We start from the raw sequence: 21099 nt of genomic DNA, 5'->3' as shown, positions 1-21099 counted from the left end.
GATGTCCAGCCCCTATTTTTTTTGTAATTTAAAAAGGTTAAACACTTTCTCTGCAGCCCAGGGCTTTTTCCCCCCTCACTCTCTATTACCAAATAATACATATAATTGTCCCTTCTCTCTGGCTGAGCTGGTATACACATAGTCAAACAAGTGGGTGGGCCCGTTCCTCTTAGTGTCGGACAACTCAGTGTCAACCTCACACGAGCCCAGTGTCCTCCAGGCCTCTCTGGAAACTGTGACCTTCTCATTCAGTCTGACCAGCCATGTACTGCGAAGGCTACTCAATGCCAAGTCTACTCGGTACATTTATCACTTTGCCGGTATTAAAAATGCTTAAGAAGAAATGGGGTCATCCTTGCATTTTGAATTTTTTCTTTTCTTTTTACTTACTGTTTGAAAACCAGTGAGTAAAATGTATTTGCTTCTAGGGCAGTGACGTGGAGATGCTCTATTCTGATGGTAGGAGGTGCTGGGGTGGTGGGAAGAGCATCACTCTAGAGCCAGAAGATGTGTTTGAATCCCTGCAAAGCCTTACTTAGTGGTCCAAGGTTCTCGGTCTAACATAACCTCTCAGGCTTCAATTTCCATCAATTAAATAAGGATAATAATGCTCACGTCCTAGGATGTTTAGGAGGATGGAGAAAGATACACAGGTGAAGAGGCACAGCACAGCAACCAGCACATAGTAGGTGCTCAGCCCATTACTTCTCCCCTTTGGTCATGAAGTCTCTTTGCTAACTCATCAGTTTTAAAGACTCTCACGCTCTAATGTCATTTTTCCTCATATTATTGAACGGCCTGTTGTCTTTTTTTTTTTTTTTTTTGCGGTCCGTGGGCCTCTCACTGTTGTGGCCTCTCCCCTTGCGGAGCACAGGCTCCGGACGCGCAGGCTCAGCGGCCATGGCTCACGGGCCCAGCCGCTCCGCGGCATGTGGGATCCTCCCGGACCGGGGCACGAACCCGTGTACCCTGCATCAGCAGGCGGACTCTAGGCCTGTTGTCTTGATCCATGTGAGAGAAGGATGTTCTTGGGCAAATCAGAAAGAGAAAGCCGTTTGTTAGGAACAGAGAACAGGATGTTTTTGTAATCAAAATGGATTAAAACTTCTTCCCAAACCAGGTGGCCAACGGCCCACTGCCTCTGCCAGAGGCCCAGGTGCATTTCTGCCCGTCTCTTGCTCGCCTAGGTGTGCTCCAGAGCCTAGGGCCACCCCACCAGGAGGCCCTTCATCCTCTCCTGATTTAGGATCTTCAGCTTCACCCCAAAATGACAGACGTCACAGTGCTTTGGTAGATGGTATTAAATTGAGGCTCTGCTTCCACAGAACTGAATTTTAATCTTAAACATTTCTTTGGAAACTCCCGAGATTTGATAACGGACTCAGTGAGCATCTGCATCCAACATTTCTCCACCCTCGGGGGCCTGGTTTACTGGCACCTGGTTGCAAAATCCCAACAACAACATAGCTTGAAGTTCAAGATTTATTTCCCTCTGCCTTCTTGGCTTCCCAGTTGGTACAGGACATGCATTCCAAAGGAAACACAATGCCAAGCGTGGTTAGGCTGCCTATGGCTTGATTGCCTCGGTTCAGCTACGTTTTCGATAAGTAGGCTTTTGCGGGCTGGCCTGGGGACTTTGCCATTATGTATCATTTTCTGGCTGTGGGAGGTGAGGCCCAAATTCTAAATGACTGGCTGACCAACATACTTTCAGAATTTACATTGGGAGAAGCCAGTTCTTTTGTGAATGGCTGGAACTGGAAGCATGATTCAGATTAAAGAAGGGAATTTCTAAATGACAAGAGGGCCCATAGGAAATCTGTTCGCAAGAGAGACTGACGTGCCTTAGGAAGGCAAGCAGGGCACACTTAGGTCCTTAGAGCAAGAGTCAAGGTCAGAGAGCCTGGTGACTCTGAGTAGAGAACACTGTCCTTCAGGCCAGCCCATGGACCAATGCCCATGCCTCAGAGCAAAGAGTCAAAAAATAGCCTATAATCGTTTCAAAATCAAAAGTTGTTTTTAAAAAAGGATTTAGAATATCCAAGGAAGGGTTTTCACCATGAGACCCTGTGTTCCTGCGGCATTGGGTAGGATTAGCGTTCTATAGCACACACGCTGGGAGATGCACGTCAAAGAAACTGGATTCTGGACCAACTATCTTTTTCCCCATTGTCCTGACATCCCAGTCCCAGACCTGACCTGCCCGGCTTTGCCTCCATCTGTGGCCAAGCTTGCCCTGAAGTCGTATCTCACAGAGTTGGTTGTATTTGAGAAGGTTTTCTAGAAAAGTTATGTCTTGGTTTATTTCTAATTTTTGCTTTTCTTAGCCTGTCCTGTCAAACTTCTGTCAGTCTGTGACAAGTGCCACGCCTCATCCACAGCACCTAATGGGATGTGACACAGGCAGCAGGTCAGGATAGTGATAACCAAGAGTCTGGAGGAAACAGATTCATTGTTGTAATAATAACTGAATACTCTCAAAAGGTATCATGACATGAACAGAATAGATGTGGAAGAAAGAAGTAATTGTTTCTGGTGCAGCTGACCTGCAGTGTGTGCACACTTGGGTTGATATTTGTATCTCTACTGACGCACAGCCTAGATCAATGGTTCTTAAATTTCAGTGGCCATAAGAATCACCAGTTACATTAGCATCTAGGAGAAGGGCCTCATCAGGTGATACTGAGGTAGGAGATTCTAGGAGCACACTTTCTACTATGATATCACTTTTTAAAAAATCATGTTAGTTGAGAGTCTTGTTACTTGCAATTCATATCACATGAAATATTTAAAACAGATAACCTCTACCCACTCACACTAGCTCATACATTTATCAAATGATTTTTTAATTCCCTTGCACATCATTCAGAAACAAACCAGTGTAGGGGTATGTGTGTGTGTGTGTATGTATTGAAAAATAAAGGGTAATAATCATTTCCAACTTGTTGGAACCTCAACATAATTTGTGATATTCCTAGGGCTCTGGGAAACCGGTTTTTGTTTTGTTTATTTTGCATAGTCATAGTGAAGGAATCACGAGAGAGAATGTGAATATTACCTTTATGAGCCCTGTAAAAGCCTCTATGAGTGCTTTGAAAAGCTTTTTTTTTTTTAATTGACCAAAAAGAAATCCTAACAAATGAATCTGATAGACCTGGGAGCTTGTTTGCTATTGGATATTCTGGCGGATCTTCAGAAGCCCCAGCTGGAGCCATAACCCAAGGACAAAACAGTTTTAGGAAAATAGAGTAAGACTCAGTGATTCGAGGGTATATAACAGATATTGTCTCAGTAATACACAATCCCGGACGTAACCCAGATGCCTTGCTGTGAGTTTCTTTGACTGGACAGTGGTAATCCACATCACCCTGGTGTCTCCCAAAACTATTGTAAGCAACATGGCAGACTCTAATAAAAAGTATCAAAGGATTTTATAGCCCTTCCAGCCACCCTTCCCCAACAAGGAGGTTTCTACGTTTCTCTGAGTCCTGTGATTTTGTTGTACTGATGTAGTTTAGTGATCTCCAAAGTGGGGTGTCCAGGATTGACCCACTGGGTATAGAAGAAAATGTTGGAGCTTTTCATATCAGTTTTATCTAAAAATAAAGAAGTTTAGCATAACTAACACTAATACGTATGTTGGAGCTTGGTATCCTCACAGGCAGTATGTCCCAAATGCAATCATGGGACCCCTGTAGTATTCCCAGGATCTTAAGAAAAGAGTAGAGACTCTGATCAAGGAGGTTGGTGAGAGCCCCTCATTCAGCAGTCAGCTGTCGGTCATTGGAAGATACTGCAGTGGACACGTTCCTGGCTCTTACGGATCATGTTATTCAGATTTCACTAAACTAATCCTCACAGAATGAACATGTGGCTTAGAACAATTTCTACGAGGAATTGCCTATGCCTTTACTACAGAAAACCCAGAAAATGTCCAAATAACCTAAATAATCAGTTGATGATAAGAATAATTCAAACACAAGAGAATGCCAAGAAAATGAAAAAGCTGATATTTTTTCTACTCCCCAAGTGGACTCTTCATCTGCCCACATCATGGGATATTTTAAACATAGGAGATAACCTATTGGATTTGGAAAGAAGTTGACCAATCTGTGAGAAAGTGCTTTTTGAAGAGTTGCATGCTATGAAAAGAGCAATTTGAAAGTGGATATTTGGAAACATTTCTATGTTTATGTGATTTTTTTTTACATGAAAAAAATCTCTGTGTCACTTATAAAAACTCTCATATCAGTACACTTAAAGAAAGTATCAAAAATCTATTGAAAGTTCTTCCAAAATGAGTTTTGGTGAGTTTTGACCCTGTTTATTAACTGTACAAAAATGAAAATCATTAGTTAGGAAAAATAACTGAGTGATGTCAGGGAAGGTGAAATGTACTAGCAGAATTTAAACAAAAACCTTTGCATAATCAATAGGATGAAATGAAAATGTGCATCTAAAGGGACACTTCTTCCATCTGGTTCTGTGCATCTTTGCAAGGGAACTTCTTCAGCTGTAATGAGCAATAAACCCAAGTATCAAAGAAAAGGAAGGAAGGGAGGAAGGAAAGATGAAAGGAAGGAAGGGGAGTAAACCCATAACCTGAATTAGAACCACTGTATCACAAGTATTAAACCAATGCATTCTAATATAACAAAGTGTATTCAATCATACTACTCTCACTAAAAATTAATAGCTTTCATAGTGAGAGCAAAGTTTTAACTTAATAAATAACAAATTACTTTAAAATATATATATATATATAGAGAGAGAGAGAGAGAGGTACAAATATGAACTCTGTCTCAAACTTTAAAATTTTCCTATATGTACATTTTATAATGAATAAAATATATACATTGATAGTACCTGAATATTTTAAATCTCTCTCTCTCTCTCTCTCTCTCTCTGTGTGTGTGTGTGTGTGTGTGTGTGTGTCTGTCTCTCCCTCTCATTTTTTTTACAGCTCGGATAAACAGTCAAAAAAGTTTGAAGACCACTGATTTAAATAGGAGTGAAAATGACATCTGGAAACATCCAAGAGAGGTGGAATTAATTTGGTTGATAATGTCGGCCTGAGAGCAGTGGCTAGGAGAGGGGTCCACGGGGGTGAGTTGCTGGGAATGGGGAGGAGAGGCAGACTGGACTTGTTCTTTGTCAGTTTGTCTGTGTGTCAGGCTGTGTCAGAGAGATGAAGAAGAGAAGGAAAGCACTGCTGTGGGGAGAACTTTCTACTGTGTTGCTCTGTGACATTCAGTGTATTGTACTTGCCGCTTTGATGCCTTTTCAAGAGCCTTAAACAAAGGTCTGAATGACTTTTCCATGCTTTTAGGATAACTGACTTGTGATCTGTTTGTGTCACTGAGCCGAGATCGTCATGATGAGACCTAGCTGTCTATGGGCAATAGAGGCATCACCCATGTCTTTACCATAGAAAACTCTGGTCCCCAAATCCCAGATAGTCAAAGAGTATGGCTCACCAGACTGATCACAAGAACAAATCCTTTAGTTCCGACATTGCCAACCTAGTGAATATGTGCACATATAGAAATACAAATTTATCAAAATAAAATGTTTAATTTGCTCCACATAAAAATAATTTGGGAAAGAAATGATACTTCAGAGGTGCATGGGGTCAGACTGTGAGGGCAAAATGCAAGAATCCGAACTGAGAATGCACTTGCCGTTTGAGACTTAGAAATGGGCAGAGGGAAATCCATGGCTCCCTTAAAAGCAAGCGTGATACGCAAACAGAAAAGCATGGGGTGCCTGTTGACCTGTCACCTCACTAGAGTCCCCAGACCGCTTCCGACAACTGGGACCATGCAAGTGATGAGACCACATCCAGCTCCCTACGGAAATCACACGGACCTTTCCACTACAAACCCAAAGACATACAGACTTCTAGAAAGAGCAGAAGTGTGTAAGGAGCTCTTCAAGATAGGCAGAAAGGTGAGCGCATACGGAGGCCAAGGTGAGGCATGTAATAAGGAATCCCGGATGTGATATTTTAAGGTGATAGAACTGAGATGCCAAGATTCTTAAGCCTTTGGAGAAGTTTCCCAAGGCTGAGTATAGGAATCCTAAGGAAATAGAGAAAGACGCTATGAACCATATACAAATCTACACGTGTACGTGAGGAGTGGATGTGAGCAATAGCGTAGAAATCATGACATTGAGAAACACTTCTAATCATAAATGCTTTGAAAATAAAATCGCCCCTTTAGGTATTACAGCTTCTACGACTATGCAGAACAATGCAGGGTGCTGGATGCTTTCGAGATGACGATTCTATTAGTCAGGTCAAGCTGCCACAACGAAGCTCCACCAGCTGGGTGGCTTCAACAACAGCAATTTATGTTCTCGCAGTTCTGGTGGCTAGAAGTTCGATCTTGAGGTGTCCATAGGGTTGGTTCCTTCTGAGGGCTGTGAGGTGTTAAAAAACAAAATCTACTAGTAAATTTTAAAGATCTTATCGGCTTTATTCAACAACTCGTGAATTGGGCAGCACCCAATCTAGCAGATAGAAAGGAGCTCCAAGGAGCTGTGCAACATGATACAAGCGGAAGGGAAAAGGTACAAGGAAGTTGTACTAGGCAAAAAGGCAGGCTGGTTATTGCAAGGCTACTTTCCTTTAGGGGACAGTGGGGTCTCCCAGGCAGGTCACCTAACTAGTGCTGATCAAGTGATTCCTCGTTGACTGGTTTAAGATTCCATTTCTGGGACAGCTAAAACCGTTAACTAAGTTAAGTCTTGGTTTGGTGATGTAGGGATTAGCATAAGCGACTCCATATTGGGTGTGTTGTCTTGTTTTCAACACAGGGAAAGAGCTGTTCCATGTTTCTTTCCCAGCTTCTGATGGTTTGTTGGCAATCTTTGCTGTTCCTTGTAACTGGATGACTTCTCCCTGTGTCTTCACATCATTTTCCCTCTCTGTGTCTGTCTCTGTGTCCAAATTTCCTCTCTTTATAAGCACACTAGTCACATTGGATTAGGGGCCCATTCTATTCCAGTATGACCTCATCTTAACTAATTACATTTGTAATGACCTTATTTCCAAATAAAGTCACATTTTGAGGTACTGGAGGTTAGGACTTCCACATATGAATTTGGGAGGGACACAGTTCAATCCATACCAACCATGATTATGTAAAAACACTGTGGTTTGGGTCAAGGGCTGGAACTTGCCAAGCTTGCAGTTCTGCATGACTATCACGCATCACATCTGCCCTCAATTGCCCCATATGCAGCCTCCATCCTGTACCCAGTGTGTGGTACCCCAGAGATAGAAACTACCCCAACCAGAAATATTTTGAGGCAAGGATCAGTTCTATAATTTACATTCCTGTCCCTGTTGCTAGCCATGCCTTCCCACGGCTGTTTGCTCCTTTCCATATGTCATACCCTTTGCTCTTCTAAAGCTGCAGATAAAAGATTTCAGACCAGGCAACGTTTCAGGGTGTCTGTACCATCTGTGAAGTCTCTTCCCAAATGAACAGTGAAAGGAAACACTTTAAAGGTCTTATTTCAAAAACCTTTCATTCTGAACATACTGAAAGTGGGATTTAAAAAAAATCCTTGCCCTTTACTTGCTTTCATTTTCAATATGAATAAAGAATTTGTCCTTACCTCAGGGCAGGATGCTTTCCTTCAGAATACAGCGGCTAGAAATACAACACTTAGATAGTCACAAACCCTTAGTGTAGCTGATAAACAGAAAGTATTCACGACCTGTGAGGATAAAAACCTTCCACAGCCATCAGGTGTTGCTTTTGGTATTTCTGTGGCCATTATTCATGGTGTGAATAATGAGGAGGGCCTTGGAAACAGCCAGCAGGCTCCAGGAGCGAGGGGAGGAGGTGAGGTGGGTGACTCAGCTGCCATAAGTAATTTCCAGCTAGAAATTACAAGTAGAAAATCTGAATTGAACTGAAGTTTCTCAACCGAAAAACATCTTCCTGGAATATTAAAATAACCCAATCTGAACCCAATACAGAAAACTATAAGTCTCTGGATTGGCGGAAGACACTTTATTTATTTATTTGATGTGGACCATTTTTAAAGTCTTCACTGAATTTGTTACAGTATTGCTTCTGTTTTATGTTTTGGTATTTTGGCCCTGAGGCATGTGGGATCTTAGTTCCCCGACCAGGGATCGAACCCGCACCCCCTGCATTGGAAGTCAAGTCTTAACCACTGGACTGCCAGGGAAGTCCCAGAAGATACCTTAAAAATGTGTTTATGTCTGCAATTTTAAGGGGCTCTCTGAGAAGAAAGAATGAGTAATGGTTACAGGGTACGACCTTTGTCAAAGATAGAAGCCACATCTGTGTGTGATCATTTGACAGGGGACCTTTTGAGCCTCTTCCAACCATGGGTAGTAAACAGGGGACCTTTTGAGCCTCTTCCAACCTTGTGATTCTATTAGTCTTTGAACTCTGTGTGGTGAAGACATTCATAAGCCCAAATAGGGCAGAGTGAAGTGAGTTTGGGCCACAAATCCAAAAACCTTTACCTATTCCAGCTCTGAACTAAAGTATTCAGTCCTGGAAGTGAGAGAAAAAGGGGGAGCCGGCAACAGCATTCCAAAAAATGTATTGAGTACCTACACTCAATGATAATCATTATCATTTCCATAGGAAATGAAGGACAGTCTACCCCAGAGACAAACTCTTAGGTCCATCTTTTGGTGGATAAAAGGCATTCAAGCCATTCCAATACTTACGTGTTTAAGTCTCAGGAATTAGGGAAGCTCCATTTGCTCTCAAATGCACCAGAATTAGGTTGAGCACAAGCATATGCATGGTTCCTACAACAAGAGGCAGCTTTGGGCACTGCTCCCAGGATAAGTCAATGCTACAGCAGGGCCAGAAGGTCACTGAGCCAGCTGATGTTTGTTAATTACCCCCCTCCCTGTGATAATCCGTGGATAAGCCCAACCCACTGCCTTAAAATAAAATGTGGTAAAATATACACCATAAAATGTACCCCCCAGATTTTAACTATTTTAAGTGCATAATTCAGTGGCATTAAGTACATTCAACGATACTGTGCGCCCATCACCACTACCCACATCCAAAACTTTGTCATCATCCCAAATAGAAACTCTCCACTTCCTCTTTAATCCGAAAGAAATAAATGTGAAAATTGTCTTCTCTCTCCTCTTCGACTCCAAGCACTGCTTCAGTCTTGCAGTGCCTTCTATGGAGAAACAGCAATGCTGAGAATAGGCCGTGACCACCATAACTGCACAACTGTCCTCGCTAAGATTCCATGACCTCCATGGGACCGGAGACTGGACTGCACCACGCTGATGGAGAGAACACACTCAGACCCTCCACCAGTATTTTTCCAGGAAAACTGCGTCTGCTCGTTATGTGCTGAGATAAGCACTCAATTAATTTTAAAAATGCCATAAACTTGATAATCAGAAAATGAAGTGGACCAGTCTGCTTTCACTCTTAGGGGTTAATGACAAAGGACACACGATAAACAAATAGTGTTAAGGCTGAACAATGACTGTTTTCTCTTGGTCATCTGTCTGGACTGGGCTCTTAAAGCTTCAGTAGTTTTGTTTATTTAGGAGGTAGCAGTAAATCTCTGGAATTAGAACGGCCAGAGGGCCAGGGCATAGAGCTGCCCAGCCTTGCTTTCCTCTACTCCTCAAGCTGCTCCACCCCAATCACTGGGAACGGCTAACACCAGTTCTGCCCCTGGGGTGAGGAAAGGCTACGGGCAACAGAGCTGCTTGGAGTCATTCAGGTCTCCTTCTAGAATACAGGATCAGCTTTGATGAGATAGCAGTTCTATCTGTGCCACCACCTCCTGGGATCTTCTCCCCTTCAGGTACTCAAGGCCACCTGATAACACGTGCATATTTTGTCTTTGGTGGCTTCTCTGCTGTGATAATATTCTAAGTCTGTTTCTTTCATCTCTAGGAGATAAATTGAGTGGCTGGGGCTTGTGAGTTACAGCCCTCATTACGAATGGCAAAACTCTAAAAGAACCATTAGCTAAAACCCCAAAACTTACCTGTTGGCCAATTACTAGGTGCTTCCTCTCCCAGAGGAAGAGCATCAGAAGACCAGAACTTGGGGCTGACGATGGTAAGAACCAGCAGAGGCAGTAAGCTGGGAGCTTGAGACCATGGAACCAGACACTGGACTCAATACTCTGAATAATAGAATACCATAAGTGGAAACAACTGTAAGGATTTTTTTAGACCAGTGAGCCTCAAACAATTCATACTGGTTAAAATATAGATGCCAAGGCTCTTTCCTAACCTATTCATTCAGAGTTTCTTGGAGGTGGCATCCAGAAATCTGTATCTTTTAACAGTGTGCCAGGTTATTCTGGTGTTGTGTCAATTCTAGGAAACAGTGGTCGCATTGATCAAACCTCCCTCAGACGATGCATCTGGAAGACCCATGAGACAATCCCCTCTTTGTTCTGGACTTGCACTCCTGTGAATGCAGCCTGAGATGGCATTGAATCATAGTGGAGAATCATTACTGAGCTTAGGGTCAGCGAATATTCTCAAGTCCTCTACCCCTGAATCACCATCATATTTATTCTTGAATCTCGAAAGGCACAAGGCAAGGATGAGATGTGACAAATTGGAAGCATAATTTAAGCCTAGTTAGTTTACTCTGCCCTTCTTTCCTATGTCCATCTTTCATTGTTAAAATTGATGGTTTCCATCCTGTCATGGGTATCAAATTATAACACAAATAGGAACTAGACCTCATTCTATAGCATGGTTCACATTTCAATTCAATTCCACAGATATTTAATGAGCAAATAACTCAGCAAAGTATTAAAGTGCTAGGCAGTTCATATATAAATCTATAACTCAGATACAAGATAGAATTGATATATGCCCCCAGAGAGATGCAGAATGTTATGCATGTTCAAAAAAGGCAAAGATCACATCTCGTTGAGAATGGGCTGAAGACACAGAGGGCCCTTTTGGGGAGACGTCCTATCTGAGCTGGAGCTTAAAGTACCGTCTGCATAGATGTGCTAAGGAAGGCCTGTCATACATAGAAAATCTTGTGAGTCAGCAATGGATGTAGAAAACGTGTGTGTCGAGGGTGGGAGTGATCATAGAATAGTCAACTTTAAGGCTAAAAGAAAGTGGGTTAGGCTAGTGCATGGAGGGCCTTTGCACTAAAGAATTTGGATTTCATTTTCCAAAAGTGGGGAGTCAAGGAGTGGCCATAGGGGGCAGAGTGAAGCCAGGTCAGATTGGAGTCAAGGGTTCCTGTCAAGAGGTAAGAGGTACTAAAATGTTTACAAGTCCAAAAATTTGGAAACAACCTGTATTAGTCTCCTATGGCTGCTGTAACAAATTACCACAAATTTCATGGCTTAAAAAAACATACATTTATTCTCTTTGAGTTCTGGAGGTTAGACATCCAAAAACCTGTTTCTCTAGGCCAAGATCAAGGCGGCTCTAGAGGAGAACTTGTTTGCTTGCCTTCTCCAGCTTCCAGAGCTGCATCCTTGCATTTCTTGGCTCTCGGCTTCTTCTGAAACAAGCATGTGACATTTTTGTAATTAAAATAAAGACAGGAGGAGCGAATGAGGGCCAGAAATAGTGCAGTGAAGATGAAAAGGGAAGAACTGATGCAGAGATGAAGTCTCTAAGATTCACCAACCCATCAGATCTCAGAGGCAGTGGAGGAAAGACCGCTCTCAGGCAGTAAGCCTGGGTGACAGAATGGCTAGGCTGCCAGCAGACATCTGTGCAGGAGGAGATAGTTTGGGGAAGAGGAGGCATCTTTCAGATGTGTTTGTCCTTTGGGTCTCATTGTAAATCTACAAAATCAGACTTTTTACTGGAGGGATCTGGCTACTAGTATTTTAAAAAGTGTTGCATGTGGATCATAGCATCCTAGACCTAGAGCAGTGGCTCTAAAAGTGTGGTGCTGGAACCAGCATCACCTACATCACCTGCGAACTTGTTAGAAATGCGAAGTCTCAGGCTTCCGCCCAGACCTACAGGATCAGAAACTCTAGGGTTGGGGTCCCGGGATCTGAGATTGAACGAGCCCTCCAGAGGATTCTGATGCATGCTCAGTTGGAAAAACCACTGACCTAGAGAGCTTCCAAGGATCAGATGACACAGATAATTTCAGTCTAAATCTTGCATGGGCAATTTTATTCCGTCTCTCCTGTGGACCCAATAAAAAATAAAACCCTGTGGTCAATCCTGAGACCTTGCTCTCCACTGAGACTGACTGGGTAACTCATGCACACTGTCCCCAAGCTAAAAGTCAGGATGGTAACCCTTTCCACTATTAACTGCAAAAAACCCAGCTTTCCAGAAGAAAACTATCCACTGTCTTCATGGGACCTCCTCATCGTAGAAGCTGCTTGGGCACTCTGTTATTCACTAGACAGGTAAAAGTACTTTCAGACTTATCTGATCTGAGTCTTATAGACTCTTTAAAGCTCATAGACTCATGTTATGGGACAGAGCATCTAGTCTAATCCCATTTTACCAATTAAGAAATGGAGGGGCCCAGAGCTCGTTGGTAACTTTGTATGGTAACAGAGATCATAACACAGTTCGTGACCAACCTGGACTCAGACTTTCAGACACATTTCAGTGACCCACATTGCTTCAGCTTGGAAGGAACAGGTGCCTCATCTTCTAACCCTAAGACGCTGCAAGCCCAGTGTAGCTGCCAGGGCCATCCATCCATGTTCAGGGAATTCAGGGTCTCCAGGAACGGTGTGGATTTGGATTCCTATTGGCACAGAGGAGGCAAATAAAGGGAACAAGGAGAAATGTTTTTTCTAGGCGTGCTACATTAATAACAGCTCTTGCTAAAGAGGTTCCCCCATGTACCAGGTAGATCTTTACCTCAAAACAACTTTGTAAAATGGGCACAACTATCCCAATTTTACCCATGAGGAAATGAGGCACAGAGAGGCTAAGTACATGATCAAGTCCAAACAGTGGACAATGAGTGGAGGTAGGATTAAAACCTCAACTCTGAATCCTGGGCTTTTCCCCATGTAGCCATACTGCTTTCTGGTGAGTTGCTTTTGAACTGGGGGTGTGATTTCTTTCAGTCTCTAAATCAGTGAATCCTAACCCCGACTGCAGGTTAAAATCGTGGGGAACTTTAAGAAGTACTAATAGCTGGGCTTCCCTGGTGGAGCAGTGGTTGAGAGTCCGCCTGCTGATGCAGGGGACGCAGGTTCGTGCCCTGGTCCGGGAAGATCCCACATGCCGTGGAGCGGCTGGGCGCGTGAGCCATGGCCGCTGAGCCTGCGCGTCAGGAGCCTGTGCTCCGCAACGGGAGAGGCCGCAACAGTGAGAGGCCCGCGTACAGCAAAAAAAAAAAAAAAAAAAGTACTAATAGCTGCTGCCCTTCCTCCCACTCCCATTAAAACAGAACCTCTGGGTTCTGATACCAAAATACCAGGATTATTGATATTCTTTTTTAAAGCTCCCCAGATAATGCTAATTGCTGATGGGATGCAAACCACTTTTCTAAATGTTTAATTTGCTTCAAAATAATTTAGCTAACCAGGAATAGACACCCGTTCTTTAGGCAAGTGGTGGATAATTAATTAATTACTCAAACTGATGATTGAATTATATTTAGAAGTTAGATAAAGAAAGGAAATGGGGGAAAGGAGAGTTGAGTTTTTATTAAATAGTTTATTTGTGGGCAGGGCAGGCATGCAGGACTGTTGCTTGGATGTCAGAAATAACAGCTCATCTCGGGGACCCCCACTGGTACCCCGGCCCCCAAGATTCCCTGGAACACAGTGTTATCCTGGTGTTTGAAAATGTATATGTGTTTAAAAGTAATTAAAGCAAACTGGAAGTTAATTATTCTGAACATTACTTTACCAAGAGAAAGTCCTTTTTAAATTTAACAAGTTTTCTGTTTAAAGCATTTTGGGTCATGTTCCTAGGTTAAATGTAGAAGACAGTAATCTCATGGTAATTCCTTGGGTCTTATCCAACAGAATTTTTAATTAATAGCATATTCACTAAGGTTAAAAATAGATCTTGAACAGAGGTCTTTCTTTAAGGAAATCTATACCTCCTACTCTTTAATTTAAGCTTTCTGGTAGGAGCCATGCTCCCAGAAATTCTAGTCCTTTTGATTTTTTAAAAGCTTATATCCCCTGAGACTCGGAGTAACCAACCTTCTATTTTTGAGTGTGAATACTCAGGCAATGACGAATCCCGGAAAGCCTCCACCTGTAGCCATCAATGCCTCCCTCACCTCCTTCTTCACATGGACAAGGCATCAACCCGGATGGCAAACCCAACCACTAACTGCATCCCCAGAAAACTTCCATCTGCTTTTAAACTCTTTTAAAACTGAACCCAAAACTGGTTTATAGACTACATATTTACTTTTATTTTCCCGCCTGAAAATTTTCATACCTTATTTACTTATACATTTATTTAATCTTGAAACTTCAGGAATAGAATTTCTTATGATTGGAGTAAATTTTTTATCAATAAAGACCTCTACAAGTTTCTGGAGCATTCCTCCACCTCTCCAGGTCAGATGAAAACGTCCAAAATTCTGCAATTTAGAGAGAAAGGTGCTGGGAAAAAATCTTTGCAATAGACTTAAGTTAGTAGGATTTCTTAGCCTGGAGGAAACTGGCTTCAGGGTAACCCATTAATTGTCCAAATGTATACAAAGATGGCTCTGCCATCCTTGCATGGTAGAAGGGGTAACCAGCTATTTCGCACATTCACTGAGAAAAGAACAAAGGAAGCCTAGTCAGGCTGCCAGAGGAGGGATTTCGAGGGATCGTAAGAGGAAGACTTTTGCACTGAAAGAGCAAGGACTCTTTTTAAAGCCTTAAAGAAAAAGCAACATACTCCCTTGTATTGACTGGGGTTTAGCTATTCTTGAAGGGAGGAGAATTCATTGAGAACTTTTCACTGAACTGTAACAGAAATCCAACAACTAGCTCCTTTCTAAAAGACGAAATTATCGGTTCACGTAAATACAAGTCCACGGGGTGGGCTCCAGGCATTGCCGGATTCAGGGGTTTGAACAATAAGGTGGGCGCTCTGTCTCTTTTCGTCTCCCACTCTGCTTGGCTTTATGCGCTGAAAGAATTTCTTCTTGTGACAGCCAGATTGCTGCAGGCAGCTTTGAGCTTATTCTGCCCTTAAAGCTCCTTTTCCAATATCTGTGTCAGTAAAGGATTCTGATTAGCCTTGACTCTGTCCCTAGGCCATTCACTGGTTCCAGAATAATTGAATCTGTCAGACTGGGTTGCGTGCCCATCCTCACGGCAGAGGCAGTGAGACCCCTCAGGTGGCAGAACCCACAGATCACATGGAGTGCAGGAAAGAGAGTTCTAGAAGACAAAGAGGCAAGACAGGCACAGAAATAACATGGTTACGGCAGAGATGATTCGGGAAGAATTCTTGTTTTCCTGCAATCACAGGATGACAACTGTGAACTGAGATTTTAACAGACTACCCTGATGTCCCAAACCCCAAAGCTAAACACTAATTTTTTTTTGGCTAAACTTTAAGCTTGGAGTATCTTTCATTGTTTTTGTATCTTGGTTTTGGCTTTTTTGAGGGGGAGGGGGTGGGTGGAGGCAAAATAATAAGCTCCTGATGAACCAGTTAGAATAGGAAGCCCCGTAACTTCCCTTCATCTTTGGATCACTATTAACCAATCTGAATGTGATTTGGTTTGAGTTCATTGGCCATGACCTTCCACTGTCACCATGTCACAGGGGCCAGATAACTGCCCACCAATGGAACCCTGGCCCTCTTTCTCAGAGTCTAGACTGCAGACTTTCCCTAGCTCCAGAGTACAGGGAGTCCAAAGCGATTGATAGTGACCTTGCTCCCAGGGCACAGGGAAGACAATTGCTGACAGTACATTTGCCAAAGTCTGGGCTGTTTGGTCTTTATTAAAACCCTGTGAATCATTCAGGGTCCTGGGAGGATACAGAATTCACCTCAGGTGGCTTGAATGAAGGGATTTGACGAAGAACTCTCTACAGATGGATGAGCAGGATTAAGGAAACAAACCAGAGAACAAAGATATCCAGAGGGCTTCCCTCGTGGCGCAGTGGTTGGGAGTCCGCCTGCCGATGCAGGGGACGCGGGTTCGTGCCCCGGTCTGGGAAGATCTCACATGCCGTGGAGCGGCTGGGCCCGTGAGCCATGGCCGCTGAGCCCGCGCGTCCTGTGCTCTGCAGCGGGAGAGGCCACAGCGGTGAGAGGCCCGCGTACCGCAAAAAAAAAAAAAAGATATCCAGAGACTAGCAGTGTTGGAAGCCATTATCACCCCTAAGGCAGAGAGACAAGGAGGAAATAGAGGTACCAGGGCTGGGTGAGAGCTAAAGGTAGAGACAGGACCACCTGGCAGGAACACAAGTCATGGAGGGGGTTAGCCATTTGCTGCCTCTCTGACACCCTGGCACTATCCCCCTGGACCAAATCCACTTGCAGCCAGTCAGCAAAGGGCCAGGGATTCAGTCCACAGGGATCGGTGTCCCAGGGCATAGAGTGGGGCAGAGAAGGGAGAGAATGGATTGGAAAAACTAGGTCTGGCTTCCCAACAAGGGAAGTGACACCTAAGAAAACTCAAGGAAGAGGAGGATGCGTTGGTCAAGTCTCTCTCCTAAAAATCTAGAGAAAGTATAGCTCTAATCCCATGATGCAACGAGTCTCTCAATGGCCCTAAGGAATTTTGTTCTCAAAGCTTTGAGATTTGTTTCTTCCAAATTTTATCCCAGGTAGGCATGCAGTGACATCCATAATAGACTACTGCAACCATTACACCTGGGCTTCCCTGAGAATTAGTATTCAGGAACAAATTCAAATTAATTATCTGTCTACACAATGGCAGGATTAACCTTTAAAGTGGATGCAACGACCGTGATTTACATAATCTATTTAATCATTTTTCAATAGAGTTAATATTCAGAATGCAAGTGGGGAGAAATAAATTACATCTTATAGCTTTTTGTGAACACCAGGTTCAGCTCACAAAGAATAAAATTAACATTATCTAAGGTATAGAACATATCAGGTGCCAGAGCAATAAATTAGATTACAGGGATCATTAGCAGCCCTTCCAGAATCTTCTTGTAATATGAATTCATCCAGAAAGTAAATAAACAGTGACACACAAAAGGAGCAGATGTTATTCATCACTTTCCTCTCGGATCCAAACAGAGATAGTCTGATCTGATAGGACCTTATGAGATATTTGACAGGTGTGTGTAATAAACATCGACAACACTTGCTTAAGGATCTATTGGAAATACATCTAGAATAGAAGGAACAGGCTGAAAATGAAGCAAAGAAAATTTAATTTGAATCTGGGTTCATTTCTTATCTGATCATTTTCTTCATTTAAGTTCCATTCTGGGCGGAACATTTGTGTTTTATTCTTTCTAAAGAAACAAAGGCCTGAGAACTGAGCACTGGAATGGTCTGTTCTCTGGTCCTAAGGAACCTGGTGCTTGAGAGCTATTCTTTGAGGAATCCAGAGAGTTCTTGGGGAAGGTGTTTAGGGAGAGATGCCTTATTTAAAGTGAACTTCCTGGGCTTCCCTGGTGGCGCAGTGGTTGAGCGTCCGCCTGCCGATGCAGGGGACACGGGTTCGTGCCCCGGTCCGGGAAGATTCCACATGCCGCGGAGCGGCGGGCCCGTGAGCCATGGCCGCTGAGCCTGCGCGTCCGGAGCCTGTGCTCCGCAACGGGAAAGGCCACAACAGGGAGAGGCCCGCGTACCACAAAAAAAAAAAAAGTGAACTTCCTACAGAGAAAGACAAATACTGAATGATATCACTTATATGTGGAATCTAAAAAGTACAACAAACCAGTGAATATAACAAAAAAGAAGCAGACTCACAGACACAGAGAACAAACCAGTGGTTACCAGTTGGGGGGAGGGAGCAAGATGGGGGAGGGGAGTGGGAGGTACAATCTATTGGGTATAAGATAGGCTATAAGGATGTATTACACAATATGGGGAATAGAGCCAATCTTTTGTAATAACTGTAAATGGAAAGTAACCTTTATAAATTGTATTAAAAATTGTTTTAATCTTAAAAACAAAGTGAACTTCCTGAATCTAAAACTTCTAAAAATTTAAATTGCCCCAAGAGAATGAAACTGGAAGAAGAGTCATGGAAAAACAGAAACCGTGTCAATTTAAAAGGGACTTTACATAAAAAATTAATTTTCAATTCAAGTACTCACTGTGAATTTTGAGAGCACAGGAATAAAAGGAGAGTTCCAAATGGATCCAGGAGCTCTCCCTCTTGATGGAATATGAGAGGTGGAATCAAGTATACACGAGAGGAAGCAGGGGCCTAGGGGCCAAAGAAGCAGGCTCCAGCCCAGCCTGTCACTAACTAGATGTAGAGCAAACTCACATTACTCCTCTGGCGTCCAGGATCCTCATCTGAAATATAAGACCCATGTCACATACTAGTAAGTGTGGGTATAGACTCAGTCCAGCCTGGGTTTGAGTTTAAGCCCTACTAGCTGCATAGCTCTGAGCAAGACATTTACATCTTCAGCCTCAGTTTCCTCATCTGCAAAATAGAGAGATTAGTAGAACCTACCTCATAGGATTATTGGGATGACTAAATAAAATAAACGTACAAAGCACTTAGCACACAGAGTCCGGCACCTAGTAAGAGTGCGATAAAAACTGGTTCTTATTACGTATAATATAGCTCTAAAATCTCTCCAGCTGTATTATTCTATAATTCTAGTTTTATAGCACAAAGAGAGAAAACCCGTAGTTGAACAACATTACAAATGATGAGTCCGTAAGCTATGTCAATTCATGAAAACATACATATACCATCATCTTAAGTAGAAGAAGGAAGTTGTGACTAGTTGTCCCCAGTGTAGATTTGCTGGTAAAAAACAAGGGGAATATTGAGAAGCAATGGAAGGAAATCGTCATTGAAACAGATGAAATGTCATATTATCCTTATTTTTTTTTTTTTTTTTTTTTGCGGTACGCGGGCCTCTCACTGTTGTGGCCTCTCCCATTGCGGAGCACAGGCTCTGGACGCGCAGGCTCAGCGGCCATGGCTCACGGGCCCAGCCGCTCTGCGGTATGTGGGATCTTCCCAGACCGGGGCACGAACCTGTGTCCCCTGCATCGACAGTCGGACTCTCAACCACTGCGCCACCAGGGAAGCCCCATATTATCCTTTTTTCCTAAAGTTGTTCAGGAATTCAGTACAAAGTTAATGAGGAGCTGAAACTCTATGAAAAGTGGTTTTGCTTGTCTTCTTTTTCTATGAAATTGTCCTAGATACGTAGAGATTACCATTTAGGGTTACAGTCAGTGATCGAGGGCCCTTGGATAACCATCCTGCCAAGGTGATGGATCTAGTTGTTTTGTGGCTCATCTGTAGCTTCTCACAAAAAGCTTTTCAAAAAAGAAAGATGGTCCAGTCTCTCTTAGTGAAGCTGGCTGAACATCTCTCCTCAGAAAACGTTCCTATTAGCTTTTCTCCAACTCAGCCTCCAGTCTAATCCATAAATTATGCAGACACACTCTTCATCAAACTTGGACTTTTTACCTCTTGAACTGTAGTGGGAAGAGAGGATTTAATTAACTTTGGAGCATGAGAAATCACAAGCGAACTCCTGAATGTCTCTGGGTTACTTGGATAGTTATAAAAATAACAACAGCTCAATTATTGAGTGTTATCTAGATGCCAGATGCCATGCGAAGCACTTCACACATCATTTGATTCTTACAACAGCTCTATGAAGAAAGTAGTAATATCATCCCCAGTTTACAGATGAAGACATGGAGGCTTAGAAAATTTAAGTAACTCGTTCATGGTTACAGCGTTAGTAAACAACAGAGATAGGATTCGAATTGCCTTTGACGTGGTTCCAAAGCTCATGATCTGAACAGTGACTCCATAAGGGCTGTCTGCTAAGTGATTGCTCATCCTTAACAGTCTTTCCCAAATTACTGTGGTGTCTCTTCTTTAAGAATAAGACATCTTGGGCTTCCCTGGTGGCGCAGTGGTTGAGAGTCCGCCTGCCGATGCAGGGGACACGGGTTCATGCCCCGGTCCGAGAAGATCCCACATGCCACGGAGTGGCTGGGCCCGTGAGCCATGGCCGCTGAGCCTGCGAGTCCGGAGCCTGTGGCTCCGCAACGGGAGAGGCCACAACAGTGAGAGGCCAGCGTACCGCAAAAGAAAAAAAAAAAAAAAAAAAGAATAAGACATCTTACTGTATGTGGCTTCAAGAGAGTTTTCCCCAGAGTGGGTGCCCAATTAGCCAATAGTTGGTCTGTTTTATGCCCAGCATTGTGCTAAGCTAAAAAAAAGCCTTTGAACTTCTAGCCTAATCATTTTCTAAAGAAAATGTATTGGAGGAGAATTAATAGACAGATGAGATTGTAAAAAATTAAAAGTCCAGCTTTAAGAGACTCCTTCAAAAGTAAGCTAGAGGGCAAAAAAATTCTAAACCAGAATCTGTGTGTGTGTGTAGTTTTGTGTGTCTTTGTGTGTGTCTGCATAAGGGGAGTTGAAGAGAAATGTTGTCCATTTATTCCACAAAATGCCAACAGAAAAGATGAACAAGATCAAGGCAAGAGAAAACTACAGCTATTTATTCCCCCAAAGAAGAGCATTCAAAGCGATTCATCGGCTGGACATTAGCAATCCTCCCAAACATTTATACATGAATTCTTGAAGACAAGAAAAGGACAGATCAATCAGCAGCCCAGCATTTGAAACTATCACACTATCCACTTCTGTAATAAGACATCGACTGTGGATACGGGGTAACTCACCTCCCCTCCACTTGGCTTCCTCATCTTTCACCTCCAAGTATGAAAATACAGCTGGGAATCAGCCACATCAAGGCAACTGTACTACACATGGGTTCCTTCCATTAATAAGCAGGAAACAAAATGGAAAAAGCCCACTTTTAAATCAACATAGTCATCCGTAAAGAGAGAGCTCCATCTCTTCCTGTATATGGATACAGCACCCCTCAGAGAAAGGCAAGGGCTGATTTCTCTTTCTCTTTTCAAGGGTTAATTCTCCTGTTGTCATTCACAGAATAGAACATAATATCAAA

The 21099-nt window shown here is 43.0% G+C and overlaps 2 long non-coding RNA genes across 2 annotated transcripts in view; one reads left to right on the top strand and one right to left on the bottom strand.

Moving 5' to 3' along the window:
- Positions 1–5516, top strand: part of LOC137216099 (uncharacterized) — a 44386-nt gene extending 38870 nt beyond the window's left edge. Inside the window, exon 4 of the long non-coding RNA XR_010939591.1 lies at positions 4964–5516. This is a non-coding gene — a long non-coding RNA (uncharacterized lncRNA). The remainder of the gene's footprint in view (positions 1–4963) is intronic.
- A 965-nt stretch (positions 5517–6481) lies between these two features.
- Positions 6482–12713, bottom strand: LOC137216009 (uncharacterized). The gene is made up of 4 exons (XR_010939541.1): positions 12583–12713; positions 10030–10170; positions 8723–8806; positions 6482–7894 (listed from the first exon to the last, which is right to left on the bottom strand). It is a non-coding gene; the product is annotated as an uncharacterized lncRNA (long non-coding RNA).
- Positions 12714–21099: the final 8386 nt, after the last annotated feature.

This window comes from Pseudorca crassidens, chromosome 21 (assembly GCF_039906515.1).
Source record: "Pseudorca crassidens isolate mPseCra1 chromosome 21, mPseCra1.hap1, whole genome shotgun sequence".
NCBI classification, from domain to species: Eukaryota; Metazoa; Chordata; class Mammalia; order Artiodactyla; family Delphinidae; genus Pseudorca; species Pseudorca crassidens.
Note: the sequence above shows the minus strand (reverse complement) of the source record. Positions and strands in the feature narration are given on the sequence as shown.